Source organism: Neodiprion pinetum, chromosome 4 (genome assembly GCF_021155775.2).
Source record: "Neodiprion pinetum isolate iyNeoPine1 chromosome 4, iyNeoPine1.2, whole genome shotgun sequence".
In the NCBI taxonomy this organism is placed as follows: domain Eukaryota; kingdom Metazoa; phylum Arthropoda; class Insecta; order Hymenoptera; family Diprionidae; genus Neodiprion; species Neodiprion pinetum.
Genome location: NC_060235.2, coordinates 3,234,425 through 3,252,133, shown reverse-complemented (window position 1 = coordinate 3,252,133; position 17,709 = coordinate 3,234,425). Strand labels below are relative to the sequence as shown.

Genomic DNA, 17,709 nt, shown 5'->3' with positions numbered 1-17,709 from the left:
AGTGAGTCTAATTGGTTCCGGCGTATAAGATCAATTTTAACCCAGTTGTACAATTATACATATCCTATGCGTATATACGCCATTGTATACGTATACATATTATCACGTATTTGATTCAGTACCGAAACATAAGATAAGAATTGTATAATTTTCCGTCGTGATGAAAGAATAAATAAATATCATATACGTATAAAATAAGAAATATCAAACAAAATTGCAATTATTTAACATCGAACAATATTATAAATTTTCTGCGCTCGTCGAGCTTCCCTCGAGCTATAGGTACATAAATTTATTATATTTTCCATGTACAATCTATGTACCATATAAATAAGAATAAATATCCAATCAGAGGTGTGTATCCATGGGGACGACGGGGGTAAATTGGCGACTATATTACGTCAGCATCAGCGTCGAGAATCAGGGTGATAAGATTTAATTAGTAATTAACCCGGCTCGCTCGAAGGGTCGGGCCTCTTTTAAATAATCCCTGGCGGCAGGTATACGTAGGTATAACTATTACATCGTAACGGTGTTACATAATAATCGGATATTTCCAACTAGGGGTGAAACGGCGACGAAGTAACGAAGCCGATTTATGTTACTACTCACGCCTTTTAAATCTCCGGTTAATCGATTTTTCCCTCGATTCACGGTGACCCAGGTATACATGTACATATATATATATATATATAAAATACATACGTACATCTACAAGGTGGTAACTCACACCCGGCACCGTCTCGATTTCGCCGACGGCGAGTGTGTATATATATATATGGATGTAGAAGGGTGAAAAGTGGAATAAAAGACGAATCGACGAGCCAGCAGATTATACCGGCTAGAACTAATCAGCAGTTACTCTCACCTCGTTATATAAAGTATATTATATGTATTAGCCTTTAAAATCCCCCAGCGTTGGAAAATCTCCGTTTGCTTGTTATAACGGACGAATGAAGAACACGACGAAGTCGAAAATTAATTTCCCTGCAGTTGAAAATCGGTGAAAGGATGATTCTTCGATCGCCTTGATTAAGGTTACGTAACAACCGTACACTTACCGACCGAGCATCGTTTTTCTACGAAATTATTTCAATTTTTTTTTTTTTTACGAAAAAAGTCTCACGATGGCTCGTTTTACGATCCTCATACTTTCCAAAATTGCGGTAATTATCTCAACTAAGCGCTTTGTTAGCCTCTGAAATGCGGGATGTGTGTAAAACGGTAACAAGTGTAAAAAAAAAACCACACTCTTTTTTGCCAATGTGCGGGATATGAATAACTTTCTTGAATTCCGCTACGAAATAGCGATGCATCGTCGAAACATAAACCTTTTTCGTTCGTTTGTTTATCAAATATATGGAAAAAAAAATGGCGAGTTTACTCGGTCGGTAATGGTATGACCGTTACATAACCTCACCGCAGAATCGTCTATCCAAATACGTGTGTGTTTGAAGTAAGGCAGTTCTGTAACGAACTAAAATCGGTGTTTTGCCAGGCGTCTGAAGATCGGCACGAAGCCAGGACCGGGTTAATCCATTAGATTCAAGTGGAATTTAGAGGTTTTTCGACATGGGGGGGGGAGGTCAATTTATGCGATTGACGACCGAGTCTCGTTCAGAAATAGGCGGCTTGGATTGCACGAAAGAACGAAGCGTTTCGTGTCCACATTTTCACCCGGATAAATGTTTCACCGACGATTACGAGGACAAGTTGCAAGGCGCGACAGACCGAGTCTCTGGATGTATTATTATAAGCTGTCGAGTTCCGACCGCTTATTAACGATCTCTTAGATCTCGGAGCTTCCAGACTGCCCTCCAGTCGTCCGAAGTTGCCCGAAACTTGATCCGCTCCCGTGGACTATAAAATCGTGAAACGCTTCTTCCGCAACTTCCTGCACATGTGCGCGCAGACTCGGTTGATAAGGTAGGAATTATATTGCCCCTGTTAACCTGTTATATTCGACCGCTTTATATCGGCGGTGAAATAACTCCGGGTCGTTAGCGCAGAGCCGTGATATATCAACTATAAATGACCGACTCTACTGCGGTTATACACGCGGGATTCAGCAGCAAGCCGGTCATCATAACGCCAGACAAATCGGACGCACCGTTTTGGACCACTGTTAATAAAGGGCGTCCTGTTTTAAACAAGCGGCTTTTGACTGGCCATGAGCCAGCCCTCGAACCGTAGGTTCCGAGTTTGTAGAAAGAAAAAAAGAATAATATCGAATTCGAATTTCGAACTACTAATTCAAATTCGTGATCAACGATTTCAAAGTCCTCGGATACCGTATTACATGAAAATATAACCATTTTATTTTTATTTTTAAAAACTACAACAACGGATCTAACGTAAGAAATTTGAAAAGTCTGAGCTTGGATTCGTTATCGGTGATCCAAAAACCCTCCGCCTACCAATCTCTACAAAAATCTGAATATTTAAAAATTTTTTTTCCACCATATCGAATCGCCATTTTGGATTTCGCAATCTGACTTCCGATTCGTGATTAGCGACCCAAAAAACGTGCGTCTGCCAAATCAGATGCATTGGTCCAAAATTGTCTTCCCGTCCGAAGGACGCTCAGCTCAAAATAAGAGGTATCAACGAGAGGCCCGAATTACAAGGGAACGCGTCTTGAACATATATTAAAACACATAGGCTGGCTAGACGAAAAGAGGGGATGAAGGGGAAGGGAAAAAAACCTAAGCAATCAAACACCGATCAGGCCCGTAATGACCGACTGACTCGAGCAACAGCAGCAGCAACAAGCAGCGGCATCAACATCAGAAACAGCTGCGACTGACATCCCCCCCCCCCCCCCCTTTTTGTACAAAGCCTGCGTCGCGACGTCGGCGTCGCCTGCAATCAACCCCCGCGAACTATTATAATTACAGCCTATATATACACAATTCCAAGAGTGAAATTTGCATGATTGAGCCTCGAAGGCGCGGCCCGTGCGCAAGGCGCGTGCCTGTATCTATATACGGGGCATTCCGCGTCAAATTTCAAACCCATGTACCTCTGACACTCTTCGATTTTAATAACTTTTTAATACGATGTGATTTTTTTTTTTTTTTGATTTTTTTGATCACCGGTGAGATTAAAAAAAAAAAAAAAAAAAAAAAAGAAAAACACAACTCGGAAAACGCAATTTTTTTAAAAATCTGACAAAAAATTCACACTGATCTCAATATTTACCAAGTTTTATTCTTTTTCTCCCAAGTTTTTAGTTGTTTTCACGACGGTATTGGAGTTGATTTGTTTTTTTTTTTTTTTTCTATTCCGCAATCTAAATACGTTACGGAATTATGAAAATAACGTGATTCGGCAATCTGCTTAGATCGAAGCGTATAAAAAATAAAAAAAAAGCAGAAACAATATATGTATACATACAAGAAAAAAACCTAAAAACTTGCTGAGATCTCATTATCGTGTCATGGTTAAAAATCGTAAAATCGGTGTGGATTTTTTTCAGATTTTAAAACACGGTGTTCTCGTAACTGGTTTTTCGATTTATTTCAAATTTCACCGGTGGCCAGAAAGAAAATCTGAAAAAGAATTCTGCGACCATTATTAACCGGTTGCAACGTCGTACCAAAAAATTCGTACACGGGTTGCAAATTTGTCACGGAATGCCCTATATATACGTTTGTATACGCCTGTATCTCGTGAATATGCGTATAGGTATACGAATGTACAAAAGGCGCCCCCCCGCATATTATTATATAGTAAGGAAGGGGCGAAATATCCCTCGAAATAGTCGTCGAGATTACTGAAGGAATTAATAAGTTTAATTTCGAAACGAAGAGGGCTCGGTACGGGGGCTTAGAATTGACTAATTTTGAATAATTAGGGGAGAAAAGTCTCCTGCCCCCCCTTGAGCAAACAACGTCGCTTACGCCTTCGCGTTCCTTCGATTTATAACCTCGACTTATCGCTTCTTTGTCAAAACAATGCAGTAAATAACAAACAGCGAGTGGATGAAAAATTTAATTATACGAGACGATTGTTTGAGCTTCTTTTTTCTTATTTTTTAATCGCATACGCACCTACACGTACGTATTTACAGACAGCGAGGTGAAAATTTCCATCAAAGAATATTAAAGAAAAAGAAAGAACGAAAAAAAAAAAAAAGAAATTCGTAAATGGATTTTCTACACTAGAATCAAATTTGATTAACAGATTGAAACGTTATTCGGTATTTTCTTTTTTTTTTGTTTTTCAGCAATCACTCAAATTACCGTACTTTGTATTTGTATATTTTGTACATTGTACGAATGAAAAATCGATTGGGAAAAATTGTCGAATGAATATATTTCATCTTTTAGACAATTGTTTCCGTAACGTTTTATAAAGTAATGGTGAATAAAGACGACGCACGATGAAGAAACCAATTTGCGTACAACGATAGAAAATAATATTGAAAACAATTGATGATATGTTTCTGTTTGTCGGAAAAATGTATTTTAAATAAAAGATTAATAAATATCTTTGTACAATAGTTATTAATCGATTACCTGATCAGGATATGATTAATCCGTGTTCCGTCCTTGTATCCTCGATATTATTTAAAACCGAAAACATTCTCACAATTTGATCAATCAACAATAGCTTGTAAATGTAATTACTTCATTAATTTTTCATCATTTCTCTTCTTATTTTATTTATTTTTTTTTTTTTCTTAAAATTTTTCCATCCCATCTCTTCGATCTAAACTAGATCGTGAATAGAAGAAAAAAAAAAAAAAGAATACAACCCCACGAGTATATTTTCAACCGGATAACAACAATCGACCTTCAATGTATCAAAGCACAGAGCTCACAGTAGTTACATAAAAACGATTCAACGATAAAAATCAGTAATATCTGTAAATATGAAGAGCCTATACGTATAGAATGTGTGTGTATATATACGCATGGGCCATTACGCGTAATATCAACGCAGGAGGACAGAGAATAGATGGCTGAGCGTAAGATAAGGATGTCGAATTTTCTAGGATACATTTCCTCGCGTGAGAAAAATGTCTCGACTTTAATAATCGTGATCTTGAGGCTTGTGTCCGAGTAAGAATACCTCTCTGTAAAATCAAATTGAAAATCAATGAGAGATCTCGGGGAACGGGCGATAGAGAGAGATATAGACACAGAGAAAGAGAGAGAGAGAGAGAGAGAGAGAGGCACGAAGATACGACCAAGGGAGGTCCATCGGCCCACGTTATGGTGTTACGTGTACATTTATGACGTCCTGATAGCGAGCAGCATAACCATAATTAGGAACATTGTACTTCGGGCGTCTGTCGCTCGGCGGGGTTTCCAGCCTCTCTCTCTCTCTCTCTCTCTCTTTTTTCTATTCTCCTCTCACCCTCTCTCACCCTCCCTCCCTCCCTCCCTCCCTCCCGACAGCGTTGCCCGTTTTCTATAACCAAGCGACGAAATGAAACTGATATGTATGTAAATCACCCCCCACCCCCACCATATCGCTATGCCGCGCTACCGTCTGCCACCCCCGCCTCTTTGTAAATAAATTTACCTCTCGAGTGGGCGGAGGAGTGCACGTAACCAACCACGGGACGTCACGCACTTCGTTCTAACAACGGGAATATCGCTTTAGGTTCTAACGGTTATCCGCGCTGCGGGTGGTGGGGATTGTTTTTTAAAATTTTTTTATTTGTTTTATATTCTTTTTTTTTTTTTTTCAATGCACCAAACAATTGTGGCGTTCAAATTAACCCGACGAGCCGATCGATACGCGCAGAAATAAAGGAGTACGACAATGACGTTTGGTAAATTTGTTTGTTCTTTTTTTTTCCAATCGCACGTAAAAACGAGAAAAAAAAAAAAAAAAAAACCGGCGAAGCCAAGTGCAAACAGTTTTTTCACGTGACTATACGTAACAGTCGATAGCTGCGTATTCGATTAAGAAATCTTTACCAATAGTTTTACCGTTCGTATTTAACGGGATTCGACATTTGTTTATTCCGAAACGAATTGTAAACTGCACGTATTCGTTTACGGGATGATGAATTTTTGTGCGAGAGGGTTGAGAATATACGCTCGGATTACGAATTACTCCAATAAGTACGGTGAGGAAATTAATCGAAGCTTGTTTCTAATAGGACTGTTTCCGACAAGTTTAATCCTCGTTTAGGATTGAATAATTTCAACAAATTTTGGAAAAATATAAACGAACCGTAAAGATATTTTTTCAAATATACTATAGAAGATAATCTTTCGTTTCGGAAAATAAATTTCTCTTGAATATATCTGCGTTACAAAATTATATTGCTACGAAAGTTTTAATGAATTTATCGACATTAGTTGTATTAAATTTGAATGAATGTCAACGAATTTCTAGTTTGACAATAAAAAATATGAGACTCGTGTTGAAATTTCGATTCAACGGAAATTTGTCAGCGTAATAATTTTTTTTTTTTTTTGTCTTCTTCTTTTCAGCTTTTATTTAAGGTCTGATTCCGTCTTTCCCTTTAATGTGCCAAAAATACTTTGAACTCATCTGCGATTCGTGTTTACCGATAAGATAAACGTACCAATCGTTGACCTTATTTTTATTGTATCTGTGTTAGATCCTTATTTCTAAAATTACGAAAAAATAAATTTTTCGCGTTCAACCCTTTTCAGCAATTGGTTTTATTCGTCGATAAATTCTCAACATGTGCCGTGAATTCATAATTTTGAAAAATAAAAGGGTTAATAATTTGGATCAATAACTGGTACGCTTTACCTTAAATCGATGCAAAGTCGATGGAAACAACATGACGAAACGGGGATTTGAATGTGATTCAATGCGCACTCAAAGCGATGAGAGACGCTGCTCGTTTGAAAAAAATAAGCCGAGCTGCGATACGAAGTTCATAGGTCGAAAAGTCCGGAATATCAACTCGACGAGAACGTTCAACGACTTCGTCACCGGGAAGGAATTTCGATGCTGTTCCCGATACGCTCAAGTTTATCGTGAAAATTGTATGCCTATTACGAGGTAGTACTCTAGACCAGCATAGACAAAAAAATGTTCTTCTCCTTTTTCCTCTCTTGTAAATTTTCCAGTCGACAAAAACTCCGCAATGCTTTTCTGGTAAAAATGATTTCTACGATTTTCTACGTTTTTTTTTTTTTAGGAAAATTGAGTTATTTAGAACAAAAAAAAAAAAAAATTGTTCTCGTAGAAAATTCTAAATATGCACGGTTTCACGTAAAAACGTGCAGTTGTTGGTGAAAATATTTATTTTTACGATAACAGAATCTTTGCAAGATGCTATAATTTTTAACGGGAATTAAGAATTTTTTACGAAAAATTATGCATGTTTAAAGTTTGTATTTTTACAATAAAAATCTCTACAAGATGCTATCATTTGTGACGAGAATTAACAATTCGTTCACAATTTTGTACGAAGTAATACGAAATATTGCAATTTAGACTTTAAAAAGAAAAAAAAAAAAAAAAACAAACTGCACAAACTGAAAGCATCGTCGACACTCATCGCTATGTAATTTGTTTAACCCCCCTCCACGTAAATCGACTCGATCAAGATTTCTCGGTGTTCGTACTTTGAAAGCATGCAAGCTCGCTGATCTCGAAAACTTCTCGAGCTTATCAGAGGAATGTTTCGAGCATTTATTCGTACCAACAGCGTCATCAATCATCCTCAAACGGCGCGTGTAAGCCTCGAATTTTTCGTCAATTCGTATACGTCATAGATTTCCATGCATACGATATGTATTTATAAACAGATTCGTTTCGTCTCTGCGCTGAGAGAAATTTTTATTTTCGGTTACCGCTCAGTCCTTGACTATTTTCATTTTTCTACCACAATCGAAAAATATAGTTCTAGGTACAAAATGAAAATTAGTTTTCTAGCTGTTACCGTAAAGTCTAGTTATCCGTTACTATTCTTTCTCATTACGATCACCGATGCTAGATTTTCTCGCAACTGTTGCGAAAATTTAACGCTCGCGCGATAATAAATTGACGTTAAAGCCTTGTTTAACTAAAATAGTAGAGTAAACCTCACAAGCTGATTTTGCGTTGCAATAACCAAACAAGGATCGACGTAATTTCAAAAATATTCGAACAGTTTTTTTTAACGATACCTGTTTTACTCAATTTTTCTATCTGCTGTAACAAATGAAATTTTTTTCTCATTGTGTAATTTTTACCTTGTTCACGTCTCACGGCGATATTCGTATCAATTGACCGTATTTTCCTCCACTTCTTATTTTCTTAGGCTATTTCTTTATCGTCTTTCATTTCAACGATGTCTGGCCTGACTTAGATATCGGAAGACAAATTCTCAGACACGTTGTTATGTACTTAATCTTATCGGAACAGAAAATAGAGTGACGGTAAAAAAAAAAAAAAAATAGAAAAAATAGAAAAAAAAAATAGAAAAAAAGTACAGCCATCTCTTCTTTATCATCGTGCAAACATACAGCGTGGCAGCTACGAAGACGCGTTCCAAACAATTTGAATATATATATATATAAAGATTGATACGCGCTGTTTTGCAGGTGAATAACGCGGTAAAGAAAATAACGCTGAGATAAGTAAGACTGAAAAATCGTCAGAGATATAGAAAAGCGAGAATAGTGAAATCGGATTTCTTCGTTTCTCAAAAGCTTGTTTCTTTCCGTTTTTTTTTTTTTTTTTTTCTCTTTTCTTTTACCACCCATGCCTATGGCAGTGTAAGGTATATAAAGATGAGCGGTGAAGATTAGAGCGTCGAGAGCTTTTGCCATTAAAGTATGAAAGCCAGGGGAATAAAGGTCGCGCATATACTGAATACTGATTGCTGAGGATGAAGAAGAAGAAGAAGAAGAAGAAGATGAAGAAGAAGAGGAGGAACAAGTAGAAGAAGAGGAAGAGGAAAAAGGAGAAGGAAAAGGCGCAAGAAACGAGCCGCGGTGCTTTTGTGCCAGATATACGGCCTAATCTTTTTTTTCCCCGCAGAATCGAGACGGCCGCTGATGCTTCTGCACAATGGAATTGCGGGGCTGAAAATAATGACGCGTGTGTGTCACGCATGCGAAAATCCGCAGGGTGGCGGAATATTTCAGAGTTATATGCTTTCAAAGAACTCGTCGTTAATTAGACATTTGAAAATCAGACCATTCATCAGTGGAAATGGAACGACTGATGTATATTTTTCAGTGGTCAGTGACAATGAAATCGTTCAGCGGATCATGCAATCGCTTTAAATCGCAATTATACGAGGAAATGGAAATGGACGTGACTGGCTTTGGAAATCGTGGAAATAGTTGCAAGTCTGATTGGTGTAAAAGCCTAACGGCTTCGATTCGTCAACATTGCATCGACTTCGTCTATCTTATCGCGATTTTCATTAATTTCCAATCGTTACTAACGTCAGCATTCTGAGTCATTTTCTTTGTTTCCATACCACCCGAAGTTAACCTAATAAGCTCAGAAATCATTGAAAATCAGTGAAAATAAATGTTGATGAACTCGAATCATTTACTGGATTTCTTAAATAAATCGTCGCTCGGATTTCCTCCTGTTCTGATTACCACGAAGCGAAAAAAAAAAAAGACTTTAACTGCGACCGTAAGCCCAATTAATATACTTCCATTCCTTGGCCAATAAAAATATCTTCAAACATATCCACGTGTTTAAAAATTGATAAGCTGTAACATTGCCTAAATTATATTTCAAACAAAAAACGCAGCTACCCTACTAAAAATGATCACGTGTCAAATTCGAAAACAGTTACGAATAAAATTCACGTGTAATTTGCTACACGATAAATTTTTGAAAAAATTTCACCCCTGTTTCATACAATTGACAATTATTTGATACGCGATCGTTCTGGAAAAAAAAAAGAAATAAAAACGAAAAAGAAAATCAATACTTTACACCAAAGTGTGGAAAAAAAACTTTTACAAAAGTTAAACCTACAGCGGACGAGGAACCATTTTGTCGTTAATAATCCACACGGTATATATTCTACGTATATAAAATCATGCGAGAATTTATACGTATAATACAAAACGACATATCAACGTACAAGAAAACATAAGTGGCGGATATAAAACTGATAACTCCTACTCACAGTCGAGTTGTCAAGAGACGAGGCGACGCGATCTGATCCCGAGGCTTCGTAAACAGGTCTATACTTTTATCGCCTCTACAGCCAGCTATTTCGTCAAGTGATATTGTCGAGCTGGAAAAAACGATTTATATTATTTTTTTTCCTTCTTCTTCTTCTTCTTCTTCTTCTTTGTCCCTCTTTTCCCTTTTATCTTTTCTTTTTTCTTAATATTTTCCTTTACCCGTCCCTCATTTTTTTTTTTCTAAATCTTTTACTTTCTCTCTGTCAAGATATTCGACTACGAGAAGAAAGAAGAAGAAAGTTGAAAACAGAATAGAAGTTCTCCTTTTTTTTTTTCCCCCACTGATTGTACAAAAAAAACGTACAAAAAACCAATCCTCGCCTAGGGCACAAGCTTTTCTGCACTCGGTATAAAAACAAATTTTCATCGAAATCGTTTGTCGGGACGGGGCGGGGGGTTTCAAACGTTGTGAAAGAGAAAAAAAAAAATTGTTATGCAGATATTTTTTTTTTTTTTTTCTCTTATTCTTTCTACCTTCAAATCGTTCGATACACGTATGCACCCATTGAAAAAACAAGCGGCACTTCCTGGCGAACTTAGGCCCGTTAGCCAAACAAAGCAATCCAAGTGGCGAGTCGTTTCGTATACTCGAAAGCGCGACATGCTGACCTCTTTTATACCTTCTCTCTCTTTTTATTTATTTTAAAAAAATTTTTTCCACTCCAGGGGATGCGAACTACCCCTGCAGTTGCATGTGCACATGTATATATATATGAGTTGTGTTTTTTTTTTTTCTCTCACTTTTCGTCCCTTGTTCCCATTCCTTTTATCGTTATACTCTTTCCTCTCTCTCTCTCTCTCTCTCTCTCTCTCTCTCTCTCTCTCTCTCTCTCTCTCTCTCTCTCTCTCTCTCTCTCTCTCTCTCTCTCTCTTCGGCTTCACTTCGCTTTCCTTCTACTTTTTATTTATTCCGCAGGAGGGTACAAACAGCTTGAATAAATACGGCTGATTGGATCTGTCGTATATATACGCGCATCTGGCTACTACTAAATGGTTCTTCAAAAAGTTTCGCGCTGCTATGCCCCTATGGATATGTCACATACATATATATATATATATATATATATATAAATGCGTGTGTGTGTGTGTCCGTGTACGAATAGGAATGGTACATAAAACTCACAAGTCCCTCTATCGAATCGACGACTGTGACATATCCTCCGCGGTGGTGTGCTCTCAAGTCCGCAAAAACACCCTTCGTCGAAATTCAACCACCCCTACAAGGTTGTGGGTTCAATTATTATGGACTAGACTCAACATATATATATACATATATACATGTACACATGTATATATTTATATTTAGGTATACAAAACTCTGGGGTGGAGAAGTCGAATTGAGCGATGCGGTGAAGCTTGCTATATATTTTCGGTGAGCTGTTATTTCGCCTTGTGTATATAGATATTCGCAATTGTTCTTTTTCTCCTTTTTCATTATTTTTTATTCATTTTTTTTTTTTCTTTAAATTTTATATTCCATAGTTCGCTTCGCCTTTATATAAGAAAGAATATACATATATATATTTACTCTCGGTAAGTCTGTATAGTTTTATTATTCCTGTTACGAGGTAGAGATTTAGGGTGAAATCACCGAACCCGAAAATTCTCCGCACGCTAATTTTCATTTAAATTGAGGAAGGACATTTTTTATACGTCTCACGTTTTTTGATCGCTACGTGGGATTGTCCGCGGTTATATACTTCGTCTTCTGTGCAATTAAACGTAATACACGTATAATGTGGCATTTGAACGGTTCAAAGGTAAAATGAAATAACGAAAAACATACGACGTGAGAAAAAAAAAATTTTTTCAAACGATTGGGAACAGCAATTTTGTTAACAGGAAAAAAATGCGCTTTTGTCACGAATTTGTAAAAAAGAAGGAAAGAAAGTAAGAAACGTAATAGTTTACACAATTTCAACGAAATCTAACATCATTGCATCATTGTCGAGTTTGCTTCTTTTCTTTTCTCATCATTATACCTGTCATCATCGTTCATCGTTCATTCGCAATCGGAATGAGCTCCGATGAATGAAATCACACTCGTGAACGATGGCGTTCGAAAAAAAAATAAGAATGAAAAAAAAAAAAAAAAAAAAAACAATCATCCTCTCTTCAACTAACACGTCTCGTCACAAAATTCGATCATCTCGTCGTTTTCTTACCAGGAATAATTCAACTCTCGCTAAATTACGATGTTTCAACTGTAATGCCCGATAATTTACGCAATTGTTATTATTATTATTATTATTATTATTATTATTATTACCACTATCATTACTATTATTATTGTACTTTCCGTCCAAGTATCCGATATAGTTGTTTTCTCTTTTTTTTTCTATTTTCTTTTTTTCTATCTCTCGACGCGGTCTTCATCCCCAGCCGTATTTTTCGTCACTACACTCCCCCCCCCCATCCTTTAACGCGGACAATTCCGAAGAACGTTGGACGATGACGCGCAATAACATTAGATTATACACCCCATCTCGATCTCGAAACTACCCTCGAGTCGCCGCGTCGTTTCCTCGTGTCTGTGTGTGTGTGTGTGTGTGCGTACATACGCAGTATTTCCTGCCTCCCTTATTTCGCAACAACGGAAAACAATCTTTGCCGGAAAACACCGCGTCGAATAATTTATGGGCGTTGGTGGGAGGGAGGGAGGGAGGGAGGGATGGTCGGGGCGGGGTGAACTGTGACGCTACGGAATGAGAGAGTGAGACTCGTAGTGAGAAAACGCGTTCACTTCTCCGCCTTGGGCAAAACCACCCCCCTAGTTATCTGTCACTGTTACCTCCCCCGTCTCGTATCGTCCCGCGAACGGGTCCAGGATACCAGGCGTTACAAGCCAACCCCCGAAAAACCTCACATCGGGCAGTTGTACAAGCTTTTATTTTGCCTCGTTATTCGTGGTTTTTTTTCCCTTCATTTCAAAAATTTTAAATTCAAAATTTTCCACCGACAAAGATAAACTCGTCGCTCCGTTTTTCGTTTTTTTTTTTTCCCCCTCCGTATCGACGTTAAATTATCTCTTCTACGAACCGATTGCTTTTGAATCAACGTGTAAAAAAATTCCGCGGGCGAGTTACACGCTTACTCTCTCCGTCGCGCAGGGTTATTTACCAGCATCGAAACGGTTGACTCAGAAGCAAGGATCGCGATGCATTCCGTCGTCCCTTGAGACCTCTGCGATTGGAGGGAGGGAGAGAAGAAGGAAGAAGAACTCGCGAAGGGCTGCCGCGGATATATCGGGAAGGAAACTAATCAACGGAAGAATGGCCGATGCCGAGAATTCAAGGGAGTCGACCAACTAAGGCCCTAATTCCTTCAGCCATCTACCCCGGTACGTTAAACTCGAAAAGAAGAGAATAGAAAGAGAGGGAAAAAGAACAAAATCGAAAAAACATACGTATAACGCTTTTTCGATATAACGGAAAGGCAAAGATCGAATCTTGTGTCTCGTTATCGACTGTTCAAGGGGATGGTGAAAAGATTTATTATTATTATTATTATTATTATTATTTTTATTTTTTTTTACCGAAGAAAGAAACGACAACAGAATGGATTGAACGTGTAGATAATCGAGATTCGCGTTCTTGCCTTGAGAGAATTTATACCTAGATGTGGGGGTGTGTTTAAATTTTACTCCTCTGAGAATTAGAAGAAGAAGAAGAACAAGAAGAAGAAGAAGAATAAGAGAGAGTGAGAAAAAAAAAAGAAACAGCAGAAGAAGATTGGAAAGGGAATATTTATTCAAATCCCTGAACGAATATTACTGTTTTTTTTGTTTTTTTACGTACGCAGAAGATTTCAAGCACAACGTGACTAAGAATAAGAAATGGTAATGTATACGGTGTTGTTTGAAATTTTTCGAAATTCAACTTAGCCCACCCCCCTTTTCCATGTCGTTCAAGAATAAACAAATGAATATCTCCTTTAAGGCTCAGATCTGTATCTCAAATCTAAACCCTTGTTGCAAGAGCGGTGAAGTTTGCCATTCAAAATGGTACGCATATTTTTCACTTCATTTTTTCTACATATTTAGTCGCGGGGAAAAGTTTTTGCAAGAAAAAAAAAAAAAAAAAATAACAAATCTGTTACCGTGAGCGTCGATTCTAATACTCGATAAAAAAAAAAAAAAAATCATATCTAGCATCGTCTAGAGTGCATTTCGCGTAATTTGTGACAGCGATTATAATTTGACTTGTAATATCGATATCGGTGTACAATCGACATAAAATGTTCCATTGACGATGCTGATATTTTCATCAAAATCCTATCACCAACAGCTTATTGATTTCTCACACTTGTACGAATATTTTTTCTTCAAATACTCAGTCCCACGACGAAACATTGCATCTGTACTTAAAATTTAGGTACTTAAAAATGTGTACATTTTTACATGACACAAATTTCGGAAACCTTGCGACAGGATTCAGAATTTAGACAGAGACCTAGAAATCGATTATATAAAATTTCACTTCTCACATTTCCCATCATCCAAGCATTCTGATTGGTTTGCAAATTTTATTCAACCAATCGGAAGCTCGTATGGTGAGAAATGTGAAAAATGAAATTACGTGATCGATAAAATTTCGAAAAAAATCTCCAAAACAAGGACCACTCCAAATTGTTCACAGTTTAGGATCGTTTAAACGACTCGACTCATTCTCTCTCCCTCTCTCTCTCTCTTTCTCTCTGTCTCCAACATTACCAAACACACGCAAACAAACACATAGACTGCATCACGTTCCGTGTCCCAACAGACGCTTTCAGCTTTGCGAGCGTTCAAACGTATCAGCTTCCGTTTGTTAAACGTAAGTCACCCTGTCAGCAACCACGTGTAACTACAGGGGACGGGCTCTGCTCTACTCTCTACCCAACAAGAGGGAAATTTCTAACTTGTGAATACAATTTGTACACACCCTGCACGAAGCGCAAATGCGGGGATTGGACGGCTCGGAATGACGTTGAAAAAGTAGACGGAATAAAATTTAAACCAAATGAAAACAAATTCTTTACATTAAACACGTTTCCACTCTCTCTAACCTCAGTTAATTATTTATCTGTGCATTTGTTTATTTCTTTCTTCTGGTTTTTTGTTTGTTTGTTTGTTCTTTTTTTTTATTTATTTTTCTTTTTTCAACGAAAATCTTATCTTCGCGGAGAATTCGAAACTTTACTATTTGTAAAAGAGATGAAAAAAAAAAAAAAAACCTAAATACGTTGATATTCATTTTCTTTTACAAAACTTGACAGCGATAATACGTGTACAACGATATTATTCAACAATTATGTTCTGAATAATATATGCAACGATTGCCAAAAATTCTGGGCATATAAATATGAATATTTGAAAACTACATAGTTAGTTTCAACGAAATCCAGATACACGGACGTTAACTTAAAGTATATTAATAAAAAAAAAAAAAAGCAAAATGAATGTTCTTCAATTTCCTACGATTCCAAATTCTCATATGCCATACTTTTACAACAACAGCAACAACAACAATAATAATAATAATAATATTCGTGAAAGTTGCGGTAGACGGAACTTGAATTGGTCGCGAATATTTGAATTATTCAAATAATCACGACTTTCCCAGCGGGTGCAATATTTCTAACACCCTGCGGTAAACAACTCTGTGTAAAAATTTGAATTCGTTTCGCATATATATATATATATATATGTGATAAATCACTCGAACGCGAAATTTCTTTGGCTCGTGCCAAAAGGGCGGAATGGGGGGCGAGAAGGAGAAGGTATCACCTCGTAAACGGTTTCCCGGCTTTCTCGTCGACCTTCGATATATCAAGTTGACATTAAACAACAAAGTTCGGGTAACTGCCGTTAAATGCTCGTACAACCCCTGAGTTATGACCAAGTCGAGTATTATTATTTGTTTATCAATACTAAGTCAGGGGTGGGGTTGATTTATCGACGGTGAAGATAACCGCACCCCTTAAACTACACCGCTCGTCCACCTGAGGTTTCTCTACCTACCACCTTCATCCACGCACACGCGTTATACACACATATACATACATACATACATATATGTATATATGTATATGTGTACATGGTATAATATTATACACAGGCAATGTAAGATAATTATCTCGAATTCCAAGAATTCCGTTGAAAATTAATCACTCGTCGTCGAGTGCCTCCTTTGATGTTGAGCGAATATCGCAGCTGTATCAGAGTCACGCGTAATTAAGAAATAAGAAATAATACGTTACGTAACAAGGGAATAATTGATTTTTATCCCTGTATTGATCACAGGACTTTATTCCCGACTCAACTCTGGCCGCATTATTGACTTAAAAGTGTTTCCCTTTTACATGTTATAGTGTGATCTATCAGTCTGAAAATTATCATATTATCGAAGGTGTTTTCCCCACAGATGAGGTTAAAAAAAAAAAAAAAAAAAAAAGTAAATATGAACTTGAATATGCCACTTTCGTTCCGCTTTTCGGGTCAAAAAATTTAACATTATGGTCCAGTAGGGAATAAAGTAACTAAATTTCCTCAACATCTTTGTGTTAATTTTTTTTTTTTTTTTCTTTTTTCTCTTCCAACGACGGCCGTGTCAATCGCAGCTACAATCCGAATCATTTTTAACGATAGTTCGCATCCCTGATGTGAGAAACATCCAGGGTGAGATCGAGAATCGAGGCCTGCATGGGGGACGTCAAGTCCTACGTGACAGAGCTACTTCCGGCCGGTTGAATTCCTTAACACGGTAATGCGCGCCCTTAAGAGGTGAAACACGAGGGTCGTTCAAGGGCCCAGGGGCGGTCACACCTCCGCTTCACCCCCGTCCCTTGTCCGTCCCTTAATTCGTGTGAGAACTCGCAACTGCCTCTTGAACGGCGCTCGTCTTCTCTCTCTGTTTTTTTTTTTGTTTTTTTTTTTTTTTTTTTGCCTCTCTTTCTCTCTCTCTATCCGTATGTATCCCTTGTACGTCGAGTGCCCCGTACTTTTTTTTGTTTGTGTCCCCCATGTATAAACCGACAACCCCGATGCCCAAGCAGCTCTCGACGCGAAACTGAAGAACCTAGTCGCGTTAAAAATGTAAGAGCGTAAGAAGGTAGAAAATGAAGTGTCTGGACTAATGTATCGAATTTTCTAAAAACCCCCAAAATCCTTCTTTTGTTTTTTTTTTTTTTTTTTTTCTTGTCTAATATTATTGAATTTCTTTTGTACAATCTCAAATTGTTGTACACAAAAATCGAAAGCAAAATCGGGGAAAAAAAAAAACATTAGAGTGGTATTCAATGGAAAGAATTTTTACCTGCTACGTTTTATTACGTTCCGGAGAAAAGAATTGTTTAAACCACTTGATAAATATTTCTTTGCAAGAGGAACGAAATGGCGAAAAAAAAAAAATATTCAAAATTAAAACCGTACGGTCCAGTTGATGGCATAAAAAATTTTCATTGCCATGACGAAAAATTAATCGCAATAATAAGATTTTATATCACCAACGTCGGTAAAAAAAAATTAAACGATTGTTCAAGAAAATGAAGAAAACAAAAAAAAAAGACAATATCCCAACATACG

At 37.3% G+C, this 17,709-nt stretch overlaps 1 protein-coding gene across 2 annotated transcripts in view; it reads left to right on the top strand.

Annotated features, from left to right (window-relative positions):
- pxb overlaps nt 1–17,709 on the top strand; it is a 182,804-nt gene that overhangs the window by 2,817 nt on the left and 162,278 nt on the right. The window lies entirely within an intron of this gene.